This window comes from Schistocerca serialis, chromosome 4 (genome assembly GCF_023864345.2).
Source record: "Schistocerca serialis cubense isolate TAMUIC-IGC-003099 chromosome 4, iqSchSeri2.2, whole genome shotgun sequence".
Lineage (NCBI taxonomy): Eukaryota > Metazoa > Arthropoda > Insecta > Orthoptera > Acrididae > Schistocerca > Schistocerca serialis.
Genome location: NC_064641.1, coordinates 543,664,862 through 543,691,784, shown reverse-complemented (window position 1 = coordinate 543,691,784; position 26,923 = coordinate 543,664,862). Strand labels below are relative to the sequence as shown.

Below are 26,923 nucleotides of genomic sequence, written 5' to 3'. Positions count from 1 at the left end.
ACTTATGCAATTATATTCGCATGAATACTTACTGATGATTGTCGTATTTTTCTTGGCAAGTGCCCGGCAAGGTAAGGTTAGCAGGTCGCTTTTGTTGTCGTTATACATCAGACCGTGCACCTTTTTTCCAGATGAACTTACACATTTTATGACCACTTGTGCAATTATATTTATGGGACTACTTACTGATGATTGTCGTATTTTTCTTGGCAAGTGCCCGGCAAGGTAAGGTTAGCAGGTCACTCTTCTTGTCGTTACACATCAGACCGTGCACATTTTTCCAGATAAACTTACGTATCTTATGAATAATTATGCAATTTTGCCTAGTGACATATTAATTTTATTAAATTCTCTCTCCATTAAAGTCTTTAATTCTCGCCTCTATTAACTACACAACATACAAGCTGAACACAAAGAAAGTCACATTTCTTGTCATCATTTTTTTATGTATGTACGATTGTTTTCATGTTTCGTTTGTATGCACTATGAAATAGTTAAGATATAACACACACCAGTTGACTTTGCCATTTTTGCCTTATGATATCTCAACATCGTGACTACTTTACTTCTTTTTTTGCTGCTGCATTGTGATATTCTGTGTACATTTTGCATCTGAACACTGTCTATATTTTTCGACATATTACGTTGTCTGTCATGGTATGCTGTATGCTCAAATTATGTTACTATAAACCAGTTTTTATTTAATGGGTATATGATTTAAATGCAAGACATTAATCTTTGTTCATCATTTTCAGAAAGAAATAACATGTAAAGGAAATAAATTAAACAGAAATGGAATTTCACCTTCGGAATGAACGAAAGAAGATGAAAAAAAAAAAAAAGAAAACCTTATGAGGAAGAGTAAATGGATCGGGATTAACAAGCATTAACAAGAATATACTACACACATCGTAGAATAGCAGTCTTAACTAATTTTTTCTTTCAGAATATGAAGCGATTGATGCAGGTTGTCAGACAGAACTTCACATCTTAGTTTTAGTGATAAAATATGATAGAAATAAGGAATAATTGTATAATGAATAATGAAGTGACTTTTTTGCAGATGATAATGAATGATGATGAATAATGATGAAGAATATGCTACTATGAATAATGAAGTTTTTCTTTACAGGTGATGATGATAATGGAGTTATGATAATATGGATAATGAAGTGATGGATAATGAAGTTTTTTCTTTACAGATGAGGATGATGTTGAAGTTTATGTATTTATGCTATGTAGTTATTTAAGTATTTGTTGCAGTTCGTTTTGACAGTATGTGTTATATTGCGTAGTAGGATGACTGAAGGTTTTGGAAAGGACAGCTAGGGAACACACATATTTTTTATACACATTTCACTACCTGTTAATTCAAAGTTCACTACTTTTCAGCATGAAATGCGTTTCTTCTTTCAGTTTAATAATCCATTTTTGTATGTTTTGCAGGAGAAATTATTTATGAAATTAATGTGCTATAAGCAGTTGTTCATTAAACCCATGTCATTTATGAATGTGATTACATATACCCTAATTGTTTCATAATCTTGCTACAACTGACTCAAGACGAATGACGTTACACATCTTCATTTGCAGCAATAATTTAAAAGCAAATATTTTCATTCCCCAGTAATTACCTAACGCAATGCATTGCTAGCAAAAAAAATGAATGTAATGATTACTTTAATTAGATTAATTATATGCATTATTCTGTAATACTATGATGACTTCTGATGGTTTGCAATTAGGCAATGAGTGCCGATGTTCTCTGTAAAAACAATTCATGAATATTATTATGTAAACATTATTCAGTAATACTATGATGACTTCTGATGGTTTGTAATTAGGCAATGAGTGCCAATGTTCTCTGTAAATGACTTCTGATAGTTTGCAATTAAACAATGAGTGCCAATGTTCTCTGTAAAAACAATTCATGAATATTATTAGGTAAACATTATTCAGTAATACTATGATGACTTCTGATGGTTTGCAATTAGGCAATGAGTGCCCATGTTCTCTCTAAATGACTTCTGATGGTTTGCAATTAGGCAATGAGTGCCAATCTTCTCTGTAAAAACAATTCGTGAATATTGTTATGTAAACATTATTCTGTAATACTATGATGACTTCTGATGATTTGTAATTAGGCAATGAGTGCTAATGTTCTCTGTAAATGACTCCTGATGATTTGCAATTAGGCAATGAGTGCCAATGTTCTCTGTAAAAACAATTCATGAATATTATTATGTAAACATTATTCTGTAATACTATGATGACTTCTGATGGTTTGCAATTAGGCAATGAGTGCCAATGTTCTCTGTAAAAAAATTCATAAATATTGTTATGTAAACATTAATCTGTAATACTATGATGACTTCTGATGGTTTGTAATTAGGCAATGAGTGCTAATGTTCTCTGTAAATGACTCCTGATGATTTGCAATTAGGCAATGAGTGCCAATGTTCTCTGTAAAAACAATTCATGAATATTATTATGTAAACATTATTCTGTAATACTATGATGACTTCTGATGGTTTGCAATTAGGCAATGAGTGCCAATGTTCTCTGTAAAAAAATTCATAAATATTGTTATGTAAACATTAATCTGTAATACTATGATGACTTCTGATGGTTTGTAATTAGGCAATGAGTGCTAACGTCCTCTGTAAATGACTCCTGATGATTTGCAATTAGGCAATGAGTGCCAATGTTCTCCGTAAAAACAATTCATGAATATTATTATGTAAACATTATTCTGTAATACTATGATGACCTCTGATGGTTTGCAATTAGGCAATGAGTGCCAATGTTCTCTATAAAAACAATTCATAAATATTATTATGCAAACATTATTCTGTAATACTATGATGACTTCTGATGGTTTGTAATTAGACAATGAGTGCCAATGTTCTCTGTAAAGTTACACATGAACATTATTCTGTAAAACTACATACATGATACAGAAATGTTCAATAACTGGGCAATGAGTGCCACCCATTACTAGTGTAATTCTCAATGAAGACTAGTATGTGACTTAATGTCCTTCACCTTCTAACCTAATTACCTGGAATCACTGCAATATCCGTTTGTCCTGTATATCCTCATGATCATGCAGCACTATGTTTGGTTTTTGCACTAATTCTACGTTGTTGTAACAGACAAGAACGTGGTGTTGACACGACATGCTGTCCACCACCATGAGCGATGAAGATGCTATTATGGTCCCACTGTTTGGTGTACATAATGTACTAACAAAAGGATAACATGGAATATTACTCGGGATTTCAGTATCTTGGCTACGCTGATTAATACTTCTGGGAAAAGAACTTTAGATTGCCTCACTTGGTGTTGTGCTTCTGTAGAAAGATATGGACTTTCAGTGCAGCTGCGTGCAACCTAAAGTGCTACAACCGTGACGCAATCCTTCCCTTTCCTATCCTAATTCTTGTGACATAGTGAAAAAAAAATCATTTTGTTATCATGATTTGCATTTATGGCCTATACATTTTTTGTGATTTGCAAATATGTTCTGAACTACAATGCATGTGCACTTTTGTCATTTTGTTAACATGATTTCTACTCATTGCATATACATTTTTTGTGATTTGCTGATATGTTCTGTACTCATTGTATATATATTTTGTCATTACCTGATATGATCTGTACTCAGTGCATGTGCACTATATTTACTTCATGTTCTACACCTATATATCTGTATATTCTGTGATTGTAAAGTTAGTTAGTTAAGAAAAAAATTGTTGTTCATGGCAAGTCCAAATGACTCACCATCGCTGCCAAATTTTTGCCCCCCCCAGTTGAGGGTTATGAAACACGTATGTATTCATTACCAGCGAGGGCGAGGCATGACAGAATCTCTGACCAGAGAGTTATTTATCGTTGCTAGTCTGCGCTTGACCGCGCGAGTGTTCAGTTGCGAGTTGCACTCTGTCGGCAGTAGTAGTCAGTCGGCAGTAGTGTGTGGCGAGTGGGCAGAGAGAGTAGTAGCAGCAGTTGCATGTAGCGACTGGAAGGTTGTACTGAGCGGGCGTCGGCATGCGTCGGCGGCGTGCTGTCCTTCCGAATCTGGTCAGGATTGTGGTGGACGATGTATATTATTGTTGAAGGTAATGAAGCAGCATTGCGCTCAGCTAATAATGTATGTTAATTGTAATTAATTTGTTCAAGAAATGCCCCAATAATAATTTTATAAAGTAAATCTTTTAAAGAAAAGTAATCATTTCAATTTAAAGAATTTTTCCAGCCTTTTGAAGAAAAAGCATTTATTTCAAGTTAAAGAATATTTCCTATGCATTTCCTCCAAGAAACAAAATTAGATGTAGGCCAGCATTGCACGAAGCTGTGCCAAAAAAAATAAAAGCAGATATGGATGCAGTTTTACTGAGGTAAGAATTTATCAGGTTTAATTATTTCACAGGGCCGAAGGTCAGCGCTGCTGCCCTTATAAAATTTATCAGGTTTAATTATTGCTGTTGAGATGTTACATTCAGTTCATAAATCATTATTTAATTAATATTATTGTGGGTTTAATGAGCAATCTTCATTCTTTAATTTTGTGGGGAGTTTACGCTTGTCTTTATTTCAATTTAACGATATATGGTTCCATTTTCATTTACATTACTATTGACTTATTTTCATGGGGAGGTTACATGACATTTGAAAGTAATGTATTTGTTACAGATAAGTGGCGTTTCCAAGTTGTTAGAATGATTGTAAGTGGCAACCGAAAAAGAATAAATAATAAAAAATGGAGAGAGAGAGAGAGAGAGAGAGAGAGAGAGAGAGAGAGAGAGAATGATGCACCGCTAAGAGATTACCCGAATGGGACGGAAATCGGTAGATATACACGCATACACGTAGAAATGAGTACAGTTTCGGAAACACTGGATGGTTTACTCAACAGAAAGAGTTTAACAAATTCAGCAAGCCAATAACGCGTTCTCCACCTCTTGCCATAATGCAAGCAGTTATTTGGCTAGGCAGTGATTCATTTTTTTGGCTGTCCTCCTGAGGAATGTAGTGGCAAATTTTGTCCAATTACGCCATTAGATCGTCAAACTCCTGACCTAATTGGAGAGCTTCGCCCATGATACTCCAAACGTTCTTAACTGGGGAGAGATCAAACGACCTTGTTGGCCCAAGGTAGGATTTGGTAAACACGAAGACAAACAGTAGTAACTCGCGCCATGTGTGGGCGGGCATTTCCTTGATGAAATCTAGAATGGTTTGCCATGAATGGCAAAAACAAGGCGTAGATTATCATCGAAATACCGTTGTGGTGTAAGGGTGCCACAGATGGCAACCAAAGGAGTCCTGCTATGAAAAGAAATGGCACCCTAGGCCATCACTACTGATTCTCGAGCCTTATGGTGGACGACAGTCAGGCAGGTATACCGAGGCTGTCCTGGGCGTCTCCACACACGTCTTCCACTTGGAATTTCATTGATTGGAGTAAAATTGTTTTCAGCGTCAGGTTCCGCTTCTAAATGAGCCAGATGACCAGCGAAGTGAAGACATCTCAGACACTCGGGGACAGAAACCTGACCGTCGCCCTTCACACCCGAGTGATGGTCTGGTGTGCCGTTTCTTTTCATAGCAGGACCCCTTTGGTTGTCATCCGCGGCACCCTAACACCACAGAGGCACGTGGACGACATTCTAGGCCCCGTATTGTTGGCTTTCATGGCAAGTCGTCCTGTGTTTTCAATTTCAGCAAGATAATGTCCGCCCACACATTATTGCCAGGCCCCCCCAACCAGCTCCGGATTTTGTCGACCTAACGCGTCAGTTGGACAGAATTTGCCACGATATCTCTCGGGAGGACATCCAACAACTATCAATCAATACCAAGCCGAATAGGTGCTTGCATGAAGACGAGGGGTGGAGCAACGCGTTATTGACTTGCTCAATGTGTGAACCAATTTCTCTCGGGTAAATTATTCAATTTTTCTGGAATTGCAATCATATATTTCTCTGCACAAATACATCACATCTACCAATTTCCGTACCATTCGGACAATAGCTTTGCGGTGCATCTATTTTTTTCGTCTTAGGTGTGCTTTGGGAACAATTTTAAGAATCTAAATGTTGCTCTATAGCAAAACGGGAGTAGCGTCCTTCTTACGCCTCGGGAAAATGTTATTTGTCTCTGTTCTTGAGTCCCATGAAGTGATGACTAACTCTGATGAGGACTGCAGCGAAAGCACATACTTACTCACATGACCCTCAGTGAACAGAAATGGAACATTCCTGCCCGTCTCTATTGCGACATGTGAAATTGCTTACGCTTGTGTGTGTTGAAGAAAGTAGCCCAATGGAGGCACTATGGGGGAGGAGACTAAGTATGGTATCATAGCACTGCAATACAAGACAAGGCTTTTCATATAATGTTGCTTTATCTCCAGCGCTTGAATAATTAATGTGTGATACATCTCTTGCACAGTGGTGGATGCTTAGCGTTGAAACAACCCTGGAACATTTAGGTTAAGTAAAGTATACCTGCACATCCCAAGAATCCGTTTATCTCCCTGCACCAGACGATCGACTTCCAACTTTCTCTCTCTCTTGTGTGTTTGTGTTTATGTGCTCCTTAAGATTTCAGTTGCATTAGAAAGATTGGATTTCTGATGTGAATGTTATAGGGAGGGAGGGGGTGAGCAACGGCTAAAGTCTCAGATAAATCTTTTCCTCTCAGAGGAATTCAATAGTGGGAATGTATTTATCAATGAAGATCTTCTTGAAATAAATCAATTCTGTCAGGGAATATTCTATAGATTTCAGGGATGCTTTCAGGTTTACTAAAATGATAATGTAGCTTAATCAATGTGCTCCAACGTCCAGTATGTTTTACAATTTTCGAATGTTCCCGTTTATTTTGAAAATATCTAGGCTGTTCCGAATTTGATGTCTTAGAAGTTTTTGAGTGATATCCAGTGTTCTAGAACTGCAGTATCCTATGTTCCCTCCTATAAGTTTCAGGTTTTCAGTGTATAGAGAGTTAACCATGAACAATGAAGTGAAAAGTAGCACCACTGTTTCGAGTTAATGTGCAAAGTGACACGATAAACTGAAACAAGATACCAGCGTGTCTTAGAACTTTTGATCTCAGAGTGTATGTTAGTAATTACAGGAAACTCAAACATTCAGAGGAAAATTATGAAAGTGATATTTCGTAAGTTCGTGATTTGTAGTGTTAAATTTCATCAACCAAAGAGAGCAGTAAATGTGAGAAAACCAAAAAATGACAAAGCTGCATATTTTTACAATCTGTAGATATGCTGCAGACATATTTTTTTTTTACTTTTTTTCTGATGAAATTTTTGTGATATGGTGATTATCTCATTGCTCGAATAACGTATCACACAGAAAATGAGATATTTTTTAAAGGGCGACCAACCGAAACAGCCCCAAGACGAGTTTGTACTTTACAGTCATGATAAACTGCAATCCATGTTACTATTTCGTTCCTGTCATCAAATAGTAGGCCATAATATTTCTTTTGAATGTATGAGTGCTTCTTATTTAAGATGGCAGTCAATAGTGCATAATGTGTATACCTCTTTCTAGTTTTGTTGCACAGTATCTGAAAATCATCTCCTGAAGCTGTTGTTCACGGAATTCATTTGCACAATATTGGTGACGATAAGGCTGTTGCGTATTTTGTAGTATAGTACAGTAATGTACTTAAAATTTGGCTTTGTAAATTTGTGGCTAACACCAGTCTTAAGCAAACTACCATTTTTTATTTTCTTCCGGGGTTGCTATTAATTAACAGAATTTTCTTTTGCGACAGTTTTTGACAGGAGGCGGCGCCTCATGTTTCAGTCCTCGTTGCTTTAAAATGTTGCAGAAAACATTTAAATTAAATCATCTGCTAACCATATAATAACTGTTTATTCACCATGAACTTTACTATTGATTTATGTAACATTAGTGTCTGTAAACATTCAGGTTCGCCTTGAAGTGTCTTCGTTTGACATGTTGCACAAACTTACACGACGTATTCAGCAAATAGAACATGCAAGCAGACAGTTCTGGTGTTGCAGTTGTTCCCCTAAGGCCAGTCACAGGCGTTGATGTTGCTGTTCCAAACGAGTCCAGGAGCACAGTTCTGGTGAATGGCTACGCCATTGCTGCACTCCCAGAAGCCGTTCGGGTCCGACTCGTCAGGGAAGTATTTGGGCGTGGCTCCGTCGTGGGCAGGACAATGGGGGTCAGCCAGTGTCAGGGCTGCCAATGTACACAGAGCAAACAGGATCGCCAGCACTGAAAAAGTTCACGGTAGAAAGTTATTTTACGTGCCGTAGTAGCATCATACATCGAACACAAAGATCAGTTACACACAGTTTTCAAAAAGGAGAAAAATAATCGAATCTTTCAGATTTAGATGGTGAAACATACAGGGTACAGAGAAAATGTGAAAACACCAAAATCACATCATCATCCCTAATCGGCATAGGAAAACCGTTGGCATTCGACACAGCCCTGGAATGGGAATGTATGGCTTTCAGGGGAATCTTATATCATTCTTCCTGCGAAATAGTAAGTTCAGGTAGCGGTGAAGGAGGTGTAGAGCAGTCACGCTCCCTTCTTTCCAAAGTTGACTAAAAGGCCCAATAATAATAATAATAATAATAATAATAATAATAATAATAATAGTAATAATAAAAAGAAGAAGAAGAAGATGCGACAATTCATCCTCGTGCTCATAAAAGCAATCCTGCACAATGCGAGCTGTGTGAACAGTGGCCTTGTTTTGGAACACAGCATTGCCACTGTGGAACAAATATTGTACCATGGGATGGATCTGCTCAGCCACAATGGTCACTTAATCCGTAAACGTGGTGTAACCATGCAGAGTAGCCATGGGGCCCATGGAATGCTACGACTTGGCTGCCCAAATATCCACTGAAGCCCCGCCGTGTTTCACTCTTGGGACGTAAACGCGGTCAGAAGTTCTAAAAAATGTGAAATATGTCTCATCCAACCAAATTACTCAGCTATTGCTGCGTTGTCTAGGTTTTGTGACTTTGGCATCACGTTCTCCTATTACGTGAATCATCATGACTGATGAGTGATTTGCAGTTCGAGCTCACTCTTTTATTCCCTGCTGGAGCTCCCTTCATGTTATTTTGGTGCAGATAGTGTTCGCGAGTACGGCATTCAGCTCGTCAATGACTTTAGCAGCTGAAGTCCCCTTATTTTTCGTCACAATAGTTGCTTCAATGACCATTTGTCTCAATCACTCAATACAAAGTTTCATCCACGTTGCGACACAGTGAATGATTTTTTTCCGCTTTCCTTGTATGCGACATAATCCTTTAATACCTTGCCTCTTGAAACACCAAACACTTCGGCTTCCTTTGTTACAGACGCGCGCAACATACGAGCAACACCAATTTGCCCACGTTCGAATGCACTGAGGTCCGACATCATGCGCTCTCAACTATTCAGAACACTGTTTTCATCCAGATTGCCACAACTTTCTGGGGACATTAAGTACACAGGTGCCGTTCACGATCAAATAGAACGGCACAACCTGCTGGCTTGCCTAGTGTTGTATTTACATTCAAGCATGCCTGTCTCGTGGTTTTTCTATATTTTTGTCCACTTACTGTAGTTCCTGTGTATCCAAATGTAACGACCTTCTGATAGCAGATGTTATCCGAAATGCCATGACAGCATTTTATGGCCAACCCAAAGGTAATAGAAGTTATTTGTTGTAGAGTGCACTATCGATATTTTGCTGCCATTACGAAAGTATGGTTCAGTTATCGCTTGTTAAATTTTAGAACTAATCCATGGGCAAAATTTTAAAGACCGAAAGATATATCATCCGAGGAATTATGTGATCAAGCGGAAAAGTGATTCCAAGCTTTCAAGGGTTCGGTGTGATAGAAACATACTTCAAAATTACAAATCCTTCGTAAATGCAGCTGCCTCTTATAATCCGCTATAGTGTAGTACTACAACCTAATGAATTAGAATAAAAATAGATGCCAAAGAAATGTGGAGAAGTCTCTTCATGGTTGCAGGAAACGTAATTACAAGGACTTACAGAACACAGAATATTGTCTCGTAGTATGGAAGTGAAACATGGACGATAAATAGTTTGGACAGGAAGAGAATAGAAGCTTTCGAAATGTGGTGCTACAGAAGAATGCTGAAGATTAGATGGGTAGATCACGTAACTAATGAGGAGGTATTGAATAGTATAGGGGAGAAGAGGAGGTTGTGGCACAACTTGACAAGAAGAAGGAACCGGTTGCTAGGGCATGTTCTGAGGCATCAAGAGATCACAAATTTAGCATTGGAGGAAAGCATAGAGGGCAAAAATCGTATAGGGAGACCAAGAGATGAATACATTAAGCAGATTCATAAGGATGTAGGTTGCAGTAAGTACTGGGAGATGAAGAAGCTTGCACAGGATAGAGTAGCATGGAGAGCTGCATCAAACCAGTCTCAGGACTGAAGACCACAACAGCAACAACAAGCCGTTTGCAGAACTTAACTACGGAATTTAAAATGTATCATGACCAATTTGAGCTGATTTTACTGATGAGCTTCTACTATAATTTATCATAGATACAAGGATTTAAGATGGATAAATTTCCGAGATGCTAATCTTGAATATGTCTGAATGAACATGTCTGACATAGCCACTAATGACACGTGTATTCTGATATACTCTTCGCAATGAAGTCTAGCAAAGGAAAAGAGGTGTTTGCTCACCCTTCATGTTGAGTTAGGTCGTGCCTCTTCCTTGCAGGTCGGTACTGGTCTATGTCTCATAATCGCTGGATGTGGCTTATATATACATTTTCCGTAGGGTGACGTATTGGACCTTGAAGTATTCTACTCGCACACCTGTCTCCAACGCTCAATGTACTCGTGCGTCTTTGTCTGTAAGTGTGCGCCGTGTTGACATAGGTGGCACTAGAATAATGACATTGCTACAGCGAATGGCTGTTTCCGTTGCATTTGACGTCTAATGGCACACGCAAGATGCCAAGCAAATTAAACCGCAATAACACACGCTGATATGGCGCCATCTACAGGAATAGGCAGAATCCGTCACGCTCACTGCCAGTAATCTCGCGGAATAAGGCATGTTACTTTACTCTTATCGTAATAATGCCATGTGGGCCAATAATTCTTGTGCGTCATATCGTAGGACATAAATATTATCCAGAAAGTCTGTTCCTTTTCATGCTTCATGCAGTAAACTACTGTTTATTTAATAAAATAACAATAAAATAAGCAAGTGTGTTAGAGAAGTGTAAGGACTCCCAGACACAACAACCAGACTTATTTTTAAAATTATTAAAAGATATTCGATGAAAATCATTCATGTCTATGCACCAATATGCTTTCACTCTAATGGGAAATCAGAAGACACCTTCGAATGATTACAGAAATTGGTGAACTGCAGCGTATTCCACGTTTCAATATGAAAGTAAGACAGACAATGAAGAACGTTTCCCTAGTGGCAAATTTTAGATATGACGTCAGAAAAAAGATAAGTCGTACACTGCTGCAATTTGCAGAGAAGAAATATATGTTTGACCACCTCACATTCTTCAAGGATAAATATCAAATGAAACTCAAAAGTGACTCCTTTTTATCAGGCAATAAAAAAATTGTACAGAATCTGGCAGTTATTAAAGACTTTTGAATTTCAAGTTCCATAAACTCGGAAGTTGTGGAGTAAAGATAATTACAAAGCTAGGAAGAAAAAGACTAAGCAAACAGAAAATCATAAATATGGATTACAAGAATTTATTTAATATGCTATATATTTAATGTGCTATATCTTTATATATATAATTCTACTGTACGTGTGTATGTCACTGAACTTCTCCTAAATGGCTGGACCGATTTGAATGAATTTATTTGTATGCGTTTGGGTGGCGCCCTGGATGGTTTAGATTCACAAATCAGCCCGGACGATGGCGCTGCAGTCAGTATCTAGGTTATTTATCTATACTGCAACTAAACGGCTGGATCAATTTGAATGAATTTTTGTGAATGAATTCAAGTGGGGGCCTGGAAAACTTACATTCTTAAATCAGCACGGTAGGTGGCGTTGCATTTTTCAACAACATCGGTACTTCATATATTCTTCCATCATCGTATATTGGTAGACCATGTCATATGCAAGAATATATTCAAGACACCATGACTTCTGTGCGCACGTACAGACGACCAGACTTGTTCATTACCTTTACATGTAATCCAAAATGGGATGAAATTAAAGTTGCGTTATGGCCAGGTCAAACTGCAATAGACAGGCACGATATCACTTCACGTGTTAGAAAAATTTCAAAATAAAAAATAATGAAATTATTGTATTATTTTTCTTTCATTTCATACTTTGTTTAATATCCTAATCGCTTGAAATATCATGCAGGACAAGGTCTGCCAGGTCCGCTAGTTAATTTATATAAAAGGTATAGCATCGTAGAAAATGTAGATTATATACACACAAACAGAAACGACAATTATGAACGAAGGTACTCAGGCAAACAGCAAAAGTCGTTATTGGTTTCGAGCGAGGAAAAGGAAAGAAAATCCTATCAACTAAGAAAAGATAGTTTCAAGCTAACGACACTAGGAAAATGACGGCACTTTCTGAATTAAACAAATACCTTGGAAAATACAGTGAGAATATCTAGACAACGACAAACTAGATTAATTTTGGGTATCTGGCACACTTCATCGGTTAGGACAGCAAATGACACAGTAACTAACAAAGTGAAAATCTGTGATTTTGTTGAATGTCTGTATGTTTCATTAGTTGAGTCAGTAAAATAACCAGTGAGTAATGAGAATAATGACGTCCAGATGTTGTTTCAAATTTCGTACATTAAACCTTTCAAAAGATGAAGAAAGGAAATCCATCCAGTGACGATACTGATGAAAGAGAAATAGTTAAGTCTGAAGTCAAAGTAATAATCTGCTAACTGTTTACAGCATTGTTACAGATGAAAAGAATTTCCCAAAATTAAATCACCAACATAACTGAGTGTCAGATAGAAGAGCTTCAAATGGGAGCGACTGCATTAATGGATAGCAACTGTGATTGCTGTGTACAGATGCGAGCTGAGTTGGCGACCCTTCACTCACAGGTCCAGGCTGTGTTGGCTTCCGTCACACAGCATGAGGCTGCTGCCAAGGGGCATCACTGTGGGGGGTCGGACGCGAGGATGCGAGAAACGTCGAGCACGTCCCACATGTCCCCCATTCGGTACACTGCTGTTGCTGCCCTGGGTACAGCCTGCATGGAGGTTGACCTCTCACCCGTGGTCGAGTGGGAGATCATTCCAAAGTCTGGCAGGCAGCGAAAAACTTTGCAAGGAGCTGATCGTAGGGCCTCCCTGATTCGTTTGACGAACAGGTTTCGGGTGTTATCTGTGGCTGACGATGTCTCTGTGCCGTATGCAGTAGTCCGCCTTATACCGGAGGAAGCGTCTTGGCCTGCAAACTCTGGGGTTCACAGATGGTTGGTTTGCAGTAGTTGGGAGCTCCAACGTTAGGCGCGTAATGGGGCCCCTTAGGAACATGGCTGCAAAGAGGGGAAGGAAGCCAGTGTGCACTCCATGTGTGTACCAGGGGGGAGTCATTCTGGATGTGGAAAGGCTGCTTTCGGATGCCTATGGTAAGGACTACCAGTCTCACTTGCGAGGTTAAGGTGGATCTCACCATCTGCAGCATTGTCAATAGAACCGACAGTGGTCCTTCGGGGCAGAGCCGAGTGGAGGGTATGAATCAGAGGCAGGGGCAGTTCTGTAGGCTGCAGATTCCTTGACTTGTGCCATAGGGTGGTGGGTTTCCAGGTTCGGCTTAATATGTCAGAAGTCCACTAAACTCAGGAAGCGGCTAGACGGGTAGCGGAGGGTGTGTGGAAGGGACTGGGAGGTTTTTTCGATTAGAGGGCGTCAGGGAACCACAGAAAGGGCGTCCTTATAAAAGAGGGCAGGTAAAACACAGTAAGTTACTTGTAGAAACGATCGGTATTGTAGTTGTAAATTGTCGTAGCTGTGTTGGGAAAGAACCTAATAGAAAGCACTGAAGCTCAAATAGTTATAGGTACAGAAAGCTGGCTAAGGCCGGAAATAAGGTCAGCAGAAATTTTTTCTATCTAACAGTGTTCAGAAAGAACAGATTAAATACAATTGGTGGTGGAGTACTTGTTGTTGCCAGAAGTAGTTTGCCTTTTAGTGAAATTGAAGTAGATAGTTCATGTGAAATAGTGTGGGTAGAGGTTATACTTGACAATCGGACTAACTATTAACTGGGTCGTTTTGCTGACCCCAGGACTCAGAAGATATAGTTGCTGAACAGTTCAAAGAAAACTTGAGTCTCATTTCTAATAGTTACCCCACTCATACAATTATAGTCGATGGTGACTTTAATCTACCCTCGATATGCTGGAAAAATTATACGTTTAAAGCCGGAGCCAGGCATAAAACGTTATCCTAAATTGTACTGAATGCTTTCTAAGAAAATTATTTTGAACAATTAGTTCATGAGCCCACTCGAAGCGTAAATGGGTGCGAAAGTATATTTGACCTCTCAGCAACAAATAATCCTGGACAAATAGTGAGTATCGTGATGAATACGGGGATTAGCGACCACAAGGCAGTACTACTACAACCATAAAAAAGAAACACAAAGTATATCTATTTAAAAAAGCTGACAAAATGCTCTTAACGCATTTTTAAGAGGCAGTGTAACCTCCCCCTTACTGCTCCGCATATCCTGCTTACAATATAAAATATGAACGTGGATCGCGTGTATGCCTAATGGATTTTATTAATTAGATAAGGCTATCTTTTTAGAAGAAATAATACCGATAAGTAGGAGGAGAGTGTACAACAGACCCTTCTGATGGAAAAGTCTACTAAAACTAACAATAATTAAACCGAACAGGGTTATGGTTTGGAAAAATGAAAGTTATTTTGTGCATTCACTCACTAACAACACTGGGCGGAAAAGGGGTACCACTGATCATGAATCCAAAAGTTACACTAATGGACGAAAGGAAATAATTAACGGTCGCCAGCCTACTAGGTCAATTTACATCCAAAATCCTGTACAAGACGATGGTAAAGAAAAACATGAATTGTTAAACACTGACGTCGCATCTGAAGGCTTAAGTGAGTATGCAATGATGAACAAAATTGAGAAGGCACTCCTGCGTTATGTTTGTCATTAAATTAAAAAAAATCTAGTAATGATTCGAAAATTTGCAATTAAACCGTATGTTAGTATTGAACTTCGTTACGTGAGGAATGACTTTCAGTGACCTCAACGTAATGTCATGAGAGAAATTTAGAAAAACGCAAGCACTTTTTACTTTGCAATTGTTTATTTTGCGAATTGGATTTCAAGTTATTGTCTAAAAGACTGAGCCTTTTTTTACTGACCTGAACAAAAATAAATAATAGAATACATACCAAACCAAACAGCCATGTGCTCCAAGCTACATGTAAAATAAATAAAACTTTCGCACTCTTAATTTGTGCATTTCTTTAGATTTGGATTTTTTTTCCGGTGATTGATTCTCAAACTTGAAAAATGAAATTACTTTACTTTACTCATATACTGAAACGTTAATTGAAAGTAGACTGAGGCTAAAATTGTTAAAAGTGAAATTATTCATTAATAAACTGGCTGTAACTATTCAAGTTTGTTTCTTATGACACTCGGTTAGCATATAAGGAGGAACGAGGACCCTGTCTGGTAATAATGTCTGAGGACAATGAGGACATAATCGCCCTGAGTTTAACTGATTATTATTTGAATAAATTTTATCAATCAAATCACATTCAGTTCTGCTGCTGGGTTAGCCATTAATACTTTCTACCAATTAACAGTCTTACTTCAGTGCTGTGCATATGACAAAACTTTGAGCCGACAACGAATCTGTGTTGCTGGAACTGCTGCTGTTGTTGAAGACGGTAGCATCTTGTGGAGCGTGGCTAATTACAGGAATGGGCAATCGTAATTAATACAGCCTCTTCTGCCTGTCCACTGTCCTTACTCCTACAACTAGACATCTGGCCGGTGCGCTTACATATTGCCGCCGAAATGTTACACTCTACTGCGAGAGTGTAACACGCCACTTTCGCACAATACAAATGCTGGAACCCGTCTCTTTCTCTCCGCACGCTCGACGCAACAACCACTTACCTAAAGATTTCACAGCGCACAAGCACTGCTGTTACCGTTGCTAGTCGATGCAAATAACAATTCCTTTGGATTTCTCCCAGAGCTTGTAAGTTTCTCAGTAAGTCACTAAAGTGCATATGCAGATGTCCACTGTTGGCTGTAATTATCTTACGGCAGGGAAACTTGGTATATATTCTAACACTTTAATACAGACACGATAAACACTGGAAAAAATTGTCCCAATTTTGGCCACCCTGTGCAAATCTGGTGTTGTAAATGCAAGACAGACGTACAGAAATGTTTCCGTATGTAATGGATTTGGAATGGAATGCGGGTAGAAAATGTCTAATAAGTGAGAAAGGCATAATGTTTATTATTAACCGCCGCATACACAGTTTGTCCAATATGAGCACGGGATACGTTGACAATATGCTGTACAGCGCCGGATTTGCACCGGGTGCCCAAAGTTTGGAACTATCTTTTTCCAGCATAAATCGTTTCCGCATTAACGCATTAGCGTATGTACCAAATTTTCGCTGCTATACCATGATTACAGCTCACACTGGACTTCCTTGAGTACCTGCACTTTAATTATAATCGCCCTGTACTGTATCTAACATGATTTGTATCATATTTAAGGGTAGAGCTAAGAAATAGTATTTACACATGTGCCACTGAGATTATTGTTGATCTTATTTCATGTTCGTGTTCTCTGTTGTTTAGGGGTTATCCGTAAAGTACAGTATTCGTGGGCCACTCACTATAAATATTTGCTCGAAGTTCGTATGAGATAATATTCAGCAGTAATCGAGGATTTCATGTGTTACACTTCTGTAGCACTCTTCTGTGATTTTAGATGGCTTTCTTCTTCGCGGTGTACGATCACTAAACTACTGGGATAAAGCCCTTTATCACCTGAATAAATCGTAGATGAACAAGTACTTGCAAGACATGATTGACTGACGTTGTGATGGGAGAATCTTGTACTTAACCCTTCTACAAGGGTCATTTGGAAAGTAAAGAACGTTTTGTTTTGACACGTGTCCGAGTTCCACCCCCTCCCGCCCCGTAAACTGCCGACCGACCACTATGCTTTGTACTCATCCGATTCAGTTTGGCGGCAGCTGCGACCCAATTCGTTTGAGTACTGCTTAGCTGTGCGAGTTCAAGATGGGTGACGAAATAGACGATCCCCCCCACCCAAGGTTGAGTTGCACAGTTCTGTCTACTGTTTTAAACGCGTAAAAGTCCGACACATCGAAATTTAAGGACAGACAACTGAGGCTTACAGTAATGCGATGAATGAAGCGCCGTTCGGAAGTGATGTATTATATTTAATGGCGGACGGAAGAATGTTCACGACGAAGATCGCTTGGGCCGACTTTCAGTGGTGACTGGCCAACTAAGGCAAATATTGAAATAGAAATCCAAGAAGACAGGCGTTTCACAATTAGCGAACTGCAGCGGCCCACTATCAGACGCTTCAATGACTTCTCTGCGGCATTAAAAACAAGCGGCGCTGAATGCTAACCAGTCGAGTCATCCTCCTTCACGAAAATGCCTGCAGTAGGAGTGACACAGGACTTGCTTCAGCGGTTTAAGTGGGAAACGTTTCATCATGCACCGTACAGTTCACACTTAGCCCCAGGTGATTATAACTTATTTTCCAAAATGAAAGGCTTTTTTGAGTAGAGAACGGTGCGGAAGTGATGATGAACTTAAAGAAGCCGTTACTCAGTGTTACAGCAACCTGATGGCAACTGAGCATGTAGAAGGCTTAGGTATGAAATTATATGTAAAATACAGTAATACAAAATAAAAATTTCGTTAGAATAAAAACGTTCTTTACTTTCCGAATGACCCTCGTATACAGTAAGTTCCACAAGAAAGTCTACAGCATAATTTTAAAAGTACAGTCCTCAGCGGCGTCTCTGGTATGGTCTCGAGTCTCTAGTTAATGCTCTTTTGCACAGTGTGTGAGAGTTGGATGTCCTGTTTTGTCGGTGGCAGTTTCGGCTATCTGCACTTATTTACAGCCAATTTAAACGCTGAAAAATGTACAATATTTATAAAAAAATGACTTCTGAGGTCCGTGAAGAAACTATTTGGTTTGAACGAGACAAACTGGGTGCTTCAAGAGGACAATGATCCGAAAAATCTCAGCTGTCTATGTACAGCGTGGAAACAAGACAATGGGGTGTCAACGATGGATTGGCCTGTAATGTTTCCGGATGCAAATCGAGTGTAAGTGTTTGGCATGTATTTAGATGAAGCGTAAAGGAAAGCCAGTATACACTTTGGAGTAGCTGTCATATAAAATCATGATTTTAAGATCGTTAACGAGAGAATATGCAGAAAAATCTCGTGAAAAGCATGACAAAAAGCTTCCAAGCTACAATCAGTAATGACGGCGACTGGATTAGCTATTAGATTATTTTGCAATTAGTAATAACGTGTATTTTCATGTAAACATATTTATAATCGTGCCTTGTTTCATACAGATAACGGCGTACACTTTTGTTTGTGGAACTGACAATCTTTTCGTTTACTGAAGTTCACATGATATTTTACAGGCAACTACGAGTCCTCCTGTGTCTGAAATCTTGTCAAAACGCACTGTATATCTGTATCTTATATGCAAAAATAGAATCTTTATACGATATGTTGTAGCCCTGTTACGACTGTTAGGTTTCTCATTACAACAGTAGTTCAATGCATCAGTCAAAGATTTATAATCAATTTTGCAGCGATAAGCTTCAGTGTCTTGGATACTCCTTTTACCCTGATCGCAGCTTTATTGTTTTGTCTTATTTTTAAAAAATGAAGACATCTGAAAGTAATGTATTTGTTACAGATCAGTGGCGTTTCCAAGTTGTTAGAATGATTGTAAGTGGCAACCGAAAAAGAATGCAAGCAGTTATTTGGCTAGGCAGTGATTCATTTATCTGGCTGTCCTCCTGAGGATTGTAGTGGCAAATTTTGTCCATTTGCGCCATTAGATCGTCAAACTCCTGACCTGATTGGAGAGCTTCGCCCATGATACTCCAAACGCTCTTAACTGGGGAGCGATCCAACAACCTTGTTGGCCAAGGTAGGGTTTGGTAACCACGAAGACAAGCAGCAGTAATTCTCGCCGTGTGTGGGCGGGCGTCTTCTAGATGAAATCTAGAATGGTTTGCCATGAATGGCAAAAACAAGGCGTAGAATATCATCAAAATACGGTTGTGCTGTAAGCTCGCCCCAGATGGCAACCAAAGGAGTCCTGCTATGAAAAGAAATGGCACCCTAGGCCATCACTACTGATTCTCGAGCCTTATGGTGGACGACAGTCAGGCAGGTATACCGAGGCTGTCCTGGGCGTCTCCACACACGTCTTCCACTTGGAATTTCATTGATTGGAGTTGTTTTCAGCGATGAGTTCCGCTACTAAATGAGCCAGATAACCAGCGAAGTGGAGACATCTCAGACACTCGGGGACAGAAACCTGACCGTCGCCCTTCACACCCGAGTGATGGTCTGGTGTGCCGTTTCTTTTCATAGCAGGACGCCTTTGGTTGTCATCCGCGGCGCCCTAACACCACAGAGGCACGTGGACGACATTCTAGGCCCCGTGTTGTTGGCTTTCATGGCAAGTCGTCCTGTGTTTTCAATTTCAGCAAGATAATGTCCGCCCACACATTATTGCCAGGCCCCCCCAACCAGCTCCGGATTTTGTCGACCTAACGCGTCAGTTGGACAGAATTTGCCACGATATCTCTCGGGAGGACATCCAACAACTATCAATCAATACCAAGCCGAATAGGTGCTTGCATGAAGACGAGGGGTGGAGCAACGCGTTATTGACTTGCTCAATGTGTGAACCACTTTCTCTCGGGTAAATTACTCAATTTTTCTGGAATTGCAATCATATATTTCTCTGCACAAATACATCACATCTACCAATTTCCGTACCATTCGGACAATAGCTTGGCGGTGCATCTTTTTTTTTCGTCTTAGGTGTGATTTGGGAACAATTTTAAGAATCTAAATGTTGCTCTATAGCAAAACGGGAGTAGCGTCCTTCTTACGCCTCGGGAAAATGTTATTTGTCTCTGTTCTTGAGTCCCATGAAGTGATGACTAACTCTGATGAGGACTGCAGCGAAAGCACGTACTTACTCACATGACCCTCAGTGAACAGAAATGGAACATTCCTGCCCGTCTCTATTGCGACATGTGAAATTGCTTACGCTTGTGTGTGTTGAAGAAAGTAGCCCAATGGAGGCACTATGGGGGAGGAGACTAAGTATGGTATCATAGCACTTCAATACAAGACAAGGCTTTTCATATAATGTTGCTTTATCTCCAGCGCTTGAATAATTAATGTGTGATACATCTCTTGCACAGTGGTGGATGCTTAGCGTTGAAACAACCCTGGAACATTTCTGTTAAGTAAAGTATACCTGCACATCCCAAGAATCCGTTTATCTCCCTGCACCAGACGATCGACTACCAACTTTCTCTCCCTCGTGTGTGTTTGTGTTTATGTGCTCCTTAAGATTTCAGTTGCATTAGAAAGATTGGATTTCTGATGTGAATGTTATAGGGGGGGGGGGGTGAGGAATGGCTAAAGTCTCAGATAAATCTTTTCCTCTCAGAGAATTTAAATAGTGGGAATCTATTTATGAATGAAGATCTTCTTGAAATAAATTAATTCTGTCAGGGAATATTCTATAGATTTCAGGGATGCTTTCAGGTCTACTAAAATGATAATGCAGCTTCATCAATGTGCTCGAACGTCCAGTATGTTTTACAATTTCGAATGTTCCCATTTATTTTGAAAATATCTAGGCTGTTCCGAATTTGATGTCTTAGACGTTTTTGAGTGATATCCAGTGTTCTAGAACTACAGTATCCTATGTTCTCTCTTATAAGTTTCAGGTTTTGAGTGTATAGAGAGTTAGCCATGAACAATGAAGTGAAAAGTAGCACCACTGTTTGGAGTTAATGTGCAAAGTGACACGATAAACTGAAACAAGATACCAGCGTGTCTTAGAACTTTTGGTCTCAGAGTGTACGTTAGTAATTACAGGAAATTCAAACATTCAGAGGAAAATTATGAAAGTGATATTTCGTAAGTACGTGATTTGTAGTGTTAAATTTCATCAACCAAAGAGAGCAGTAAAAGTGAGAAAACGAAAAAATGACAAAGCTGCATATTTTTACAATTTGTAGATATGCTGCAAACATATTTTTTTATTTTTTTTCTGATGAAATTTTTGTGATATGGTGATTATCTCATTGCTCGAATAACGTATCACACAGAAAATGACATATTTTCAAAGGGCGACCAACCAAAACAGCCCCAAGACGTGTTTGTACTTTACAGTCATGACAAACTATAATCCATGTTACTATTTCGTTCCTGTCATCAAATAGTAGGCCATAATATTTCTTTTGAATGTATAAGTGCTTCTTTTTTAAGATGGCAGTCAATAGTGCATAATGTGTATACCTCTTTCTAGTTTTGTTGTACTGTATCTGAAAATCATCTCCTGAAGCTGTTGTTCACGGAATTCATTTGCACAATATTGGTGATGATAAGGCTGTTGCGTATTTTGTAGTATAGTACTTAAAATTTGGCTTTGTAAATTTATGGCTAACACCAGTCTTAAGCAAACTACCATTTTTTATTTTCTTCCGGGGTTGCTATTAATTAACAGAATTTTCTTTTGCGACAATTTTTGACAGGAGACGGCGCCTCATGTTTCAGTCCTCGTTGCTTTAAAATGTTGCAGAAAACATTTAAATTAAATCATCTGCTAACCATATAATAACTGTTTATTCAGCATGAACTTTGCTATTGATTTATGTAACATTAGTGTCTGTAAACATTCAGGTTCGCCTTGAAGTGTCTTCGTTTGACATGTTGCACAAACTTACACGACGTATTCAGCAAATAGAACATGCAAGCAGACAGTTCTGGTGTTGCAGTTGTTCCCCTAAGGCCAGTCACAGGCGTTGATGTTGCTGTTCCAAACGAGTCCAGGAGCACAGTTCTGGTGAATGGCTACGCCATTGCTGCACTCCCAGAAGCCGTTCGGGTCGGACTCATCAGGGAAGTATTTGGGCGTGGCTCCGTCGTGGGCAGGGCACTGGGGGTCAGCCAGTGTCAGGGCTGCTAATGTACACAGAGCAAACAGGATCGCCAGCACTGAAAAAGTTCACGGCAGAAAGTTATTTTACGTGCCGTAGTAGCATCATACATCGAATACAAAGGTCAGTTACACACAGTTTTCAAAAAGGAGAAAAATAATCGAATCGTTCAGATTTAGATGGTGAAACATACAGGGTACAGACAAAATGTGAAAACACCAAAATCACATCATCATCCCTAATACGGCATAGGAAAACCGTTGGCATTCGACACAGCCCTGGAATGGGAATATATGGCTTTCAGGGGAATCTTATATCATTCTTCATGCGAAATAGTGACAAGTTTAGGTAGCGTGAAGGAGGTGTAGAGAGTCACGCTCCCTTCTCTCCAAAGTAGACTAAAAGGCCCAATAACAATAATAATAATAATAATAAGAAGAAGAAGAAGAAGAAGAAGATGCGACAATTCATCCTCGTGCTCACAAAAGCAATCCTGGATGATGCGAGCTGTCTGAACAGCGGCCTTGTCTTGGGACACAGCATTGCCACTGTGGAACTAATATTGTACCATGGGATGGATCTGCTCAGCCATAATGGTCACTTAATCCGTGAACGTGATGTAACCATACAGAGTAGCCATGAGGCCCATGGCATACCACGACATAGCTGCCCAAATATGCACTGAAGCCCCGCCGTGTTTCACTCTTGGGACGTAAACGCGGTCGGAAGTTCTAAAAAATGTGAAATATGTCACATCCAACCCAATAACACAGCTGTTGCTGCGTTATCTAGGTTTTGTGACTTTGGCACCACGTTCTCCTATTACGTGAATCATCATGACTGATGAGTGATTTGGAGTTCGAGCTCATTCTTTTATTCCCTGCTGGAGCTCCCTTCATGTTATTTTGGTGCAGATAGTGTTCGCGAGTACGGCATTCAGCTCGTCAATGACTTTAGCAGCTGAAGTCCCCTTATTTTTCGTCTCAATAGTTGCTTCAATGATCATTCCTCTCGATCACTCAATACAAAGTTTCATCCACGTTGCGACAAAGTGAATGATTTTTTTCCGCTTTCCTTGTATGCGACATAATCCTTTAATACCTTGCCTCCTGAAACACCAAACACTTCGGCTACCTTTGTTACAGACGCGCGCAACATACGAGCAACACCAATTTGCCCACGTTCGAATGCACTGAGCTCCGACATTATGCGCTCTCAACTACACAGAACACTGTTTTCATCCCGACTGCCACAACTTTCTGGGAACATTAAGTACACAGATGCCGTTCACGATAAAATAGATTGGCACAACCTGCCGGCTTGCCTAGCGATGTATTTACATTAAAGCATGCCTGTCTCGCGGTTTTTCTATATTTTTGTCCACTTACTGTAGTTCCTGTGTATCCAAACGTAACGACCCTCTCATAGCAGATGTTATCCGAAATGCCATGACAGCATCTTATGGCCAACCCAAAGGTAATAGAACTTATTTGTTGTAGAGTGCACTATCGGAATTTTGCTGCCTCTTATAATTTGCTATAGTGTAGTACTACAACCTATTGAATTAGAATAAAAATAGATGCCAAAGAAATGTGGAGAAGTCTCTTCATGGTTGCAGGAAACGTAATTACAAGGACTTACAGAACACAGAATATTGTCTCGTAGTATGGAAGTGAAACATGGACGATAAATAGTTTGGATAGGAAGAGAATAGAAGCTTTCGAAATGTGGTGCTACAGAAGAATGCTGAAGATTAGATGGGTAGATCACGTAACTAATGAGGATGTATTGAACAGAATAGGGGGGAAGGGGAGGTTGTGGCACAACTTGACAAGAAGAAGGAACCGGTTGGTAGGGTATGTTCTGGGGCATCAAGGGATCACAAATTTAGCATTGGAGGAAACCATAGAGGGCAAAAATCGTATAAGAAGACCAAGAGATGAATACATTAAGCAGATTCATAAGGATGTAGGTTGCAGTAAGTACTGGGAGATGAAGAAGCTTGCACAGGATAGAGTAGCATGGAGAGCTGCATCAAACCAGTCTCAGGATTGAAAACCACAACAGCAACAACAAGTCGTTTGCAGAACTTAACTACGGAATTTAAAATGTATCATGACCAATTTGAGCTGATTTTACTGATGAGCTTCTACTATAATTTATCATAGATATAAGGATTTAAGATGGATAAATTTCCGAGATGCTAATCTTGAATATGTCTGAATGAACATGTCTGACATAGCCACTAATGACACGTGCATTCTGATATACACTTGGCAATGAAGTCTAGCAAAGGATAAGAGGTGTTTACTCACCCTTCATGTTGAATTAGCTCGTGCCTCTTTATTGCAGGTCGGAACTGGTCTATGTTTCATATCGCTGGATGTGGCTTATATATACATTTTCCGTAGGGTGACGTATTGGACATTGAAGTATTCTACTCGCGCACCTGTCTCCAACGCTCAATGTACTCGAGCGTCTTTGTCTCTAAGTGTGCTCCGTGTTGACGTAGGTGGCACTAGAATAATGACATTGCTACAGCGAATGGCTGTTTCCGTTGCATTTGACGTCTAACTAACAGAGGAAATGGATTGCTGTGTACAGATGCGTGCTGAGTTGGTGACCCTTCACTCACAGGTCCAGGCTGTGTTGGCTTCCATCTCACAGCTTGAGGCTGCTGCCAAGGGGCATCACTATGGGGGGGGGGGGGGGGGGGTCGGACGCGAGGATGCGAGAAACGTCGAGCACGTCCCACATGTCCCCCATTCGGTACACTGCCGTGGATGCCCTGGGTACAGCCTGCATGGAGGTTGACTTGTCAACCATGGTCGAGTTTGAGATCATTCCAAAGTCTGGCAGGCAGCGAGAAACTTTCCAATTAGCTGATCGTAGGGCCTCCCTGATTCGTTTGACGAACAGGTTTCGGGTGTTATCTGTGGCTGACAGTGTCTCTGTGCCGTATGCAGTAGTCCACCTTATACCGGAGGACGCGTCTTGGCCTGCAAACTCTGGGGTTCACAGATGGTGGGTTTGCAGTAGTTGGGAGCTCCAACGTTAGGCGCGTAATGGGGCCCCTTAGGAACATGGCTGCCAAGAGGGGAAGGAAGCCAGCGTGCACTCCGTGTGCGTACCAGGGGGAGTCATTCTGGATGTGAAAAGGCTGCTTTCGGATGAAGTTCACAGGGTGCAGCCAACTGTGGAGGGTGGATAATGTCGGTACCAGTGAAGTGTGCCGCTTTGAACTGGAGGAGATTCTCTCTCGTTTTGGGCGGCTAGCGGAAATGGAAAGGACTACCAGTCTCACTTGCGAGTTTAAGGTGGATCTCACCATCTGCAGCATTGTCAATAGAACCGACAGTGGTCTTTCGGTGCAGAGCCGAGTGGAGGGTATGAATCAGAGGCTGAGGCCGTTCTGTAGGCTGCATGTTCCTTGACTTGTGCCATTCGGTGGTGGGTTTCCAGGTTCGGCTTAATATGTCAGAAGTCCACTATACACAGGAAGCGGCTACAGGGGTAGCGGAGGGTGTGTGGAAGGGACTGGGAGGTTTTTTCGATTAGAGGGCGTCAGGGAACCACAGAAAGGGCGTCCTTATAAAAGGGGGCAGGTAAAACACAGGAAGTTACTTGTAGAAACGATCGGTATTGTAGTTGTAAATTGTCGTAGCTGTGTTGGGAAAGAACCAGAGCTCGAAGCCCTAATAAAAGCACTGAAGCTCAAATAGTTATAGGTACAGAAAGCTGGCTAAGGCCAGAAATAAGCTCAGCAGAAATTTTTTCTATCTAACAGTGTTCAGAAAGAATAGATGAAATACAATTGGTGGTGGAGTACTTGTTGTTGCAGAAGTAGTTTGCCTTTTAGTGAAATTGAAGTATATAGTTCATGCGAAATAGTGTGGGTAGAGGTTATACTTGACAATCGGACTAAACTATCAACTGGGTCGTTTTACCGACCCCAGGACTCAGAATATACAGTTGCTGAACAGTTCAAAGAAAACTTGAGTCTCATTTCAAATAATTAAGCCACTCATACAATTATAGTCGATGGTGACTGTGATCTACACTCGATGTGCTGGAAAAATTATACGTTTAAATTCGGCGCCAGGCATGAAACGTTATCCTAAATTGTACTGAATGCTTTCTCAGAAAATTATTTTGAACAATTAGTTCATGAGCCCACTCGAAGCGTAAATGGGTGCGAAAGTATATTTGACCTCTCAGCAACAAATAATCCTGGACAAATAGTGAGTGTCGTGATGAATACGGGGATTAGCGACCACAAGGCAGTACTACTACATCCATAAAAAAGGAACACAAAGTATATCTATTTAAAAAAGCTGATAAAATGCTCTTAACGCGTTTTTAAGAGGCAGTGTAACCTCCCCCTTACTGCTCGGCATATCCTGCTTGCGATATAAAATATGAACGTGGATCGCGTGTATGCCTAATGCATTTTTATTAATTAGATAAGGCTATCTTTTTAGAAGAAATAATACCGATAAGTAGGAGGAGAGTGTACAACAGACCCTTCTGATGGAAAAGTCTACTAAAACTAACAATAATTAAACTGAACAGGGTTATGGTTTGGAAAAATGAAAGTTATTT

General features: G+C 40.0%; 2 long non-coding RNA genes across 2 annotated transcripts; both read right to left on the bottom strand.

The window, feature by feature from the left end:
* Positions 1-7,888: 7,888 nt before the first annotated feature.
* LOC126475265 (uncharacterized) lies at positions 7,889-10,938 on the bottom strand. Its single transcript, XR_007586681.1, has 2 exons — positions 10,746-10,938; positions 7,889-8,279 (listed from the first exon to the last, which is right to left on the bottom strand). It is a non-coding gene; the product is annotated as an uncharacterized LOC126475265 (long non-coding RNA).
* Positions 10,939-21,988: 11,050 nt separating this feature from the next.
* Positions 21,989-24,914, bottom strand: LOC126475266 (uncharacterized). Its single transcript, XR_007586682.1, has 2 exons — positions 24,637-24,914; positions 21,989-22,379 (listed from the first exon to the last, which is right to left on the bottom strand). It is a non-coding gene; the product is annotated as an uncharacterized LOC126475266 (long non-coding RNA).
* Between the last annotated feature and the right edge of the window lie 2,009 nt (positions 24,915-26,923).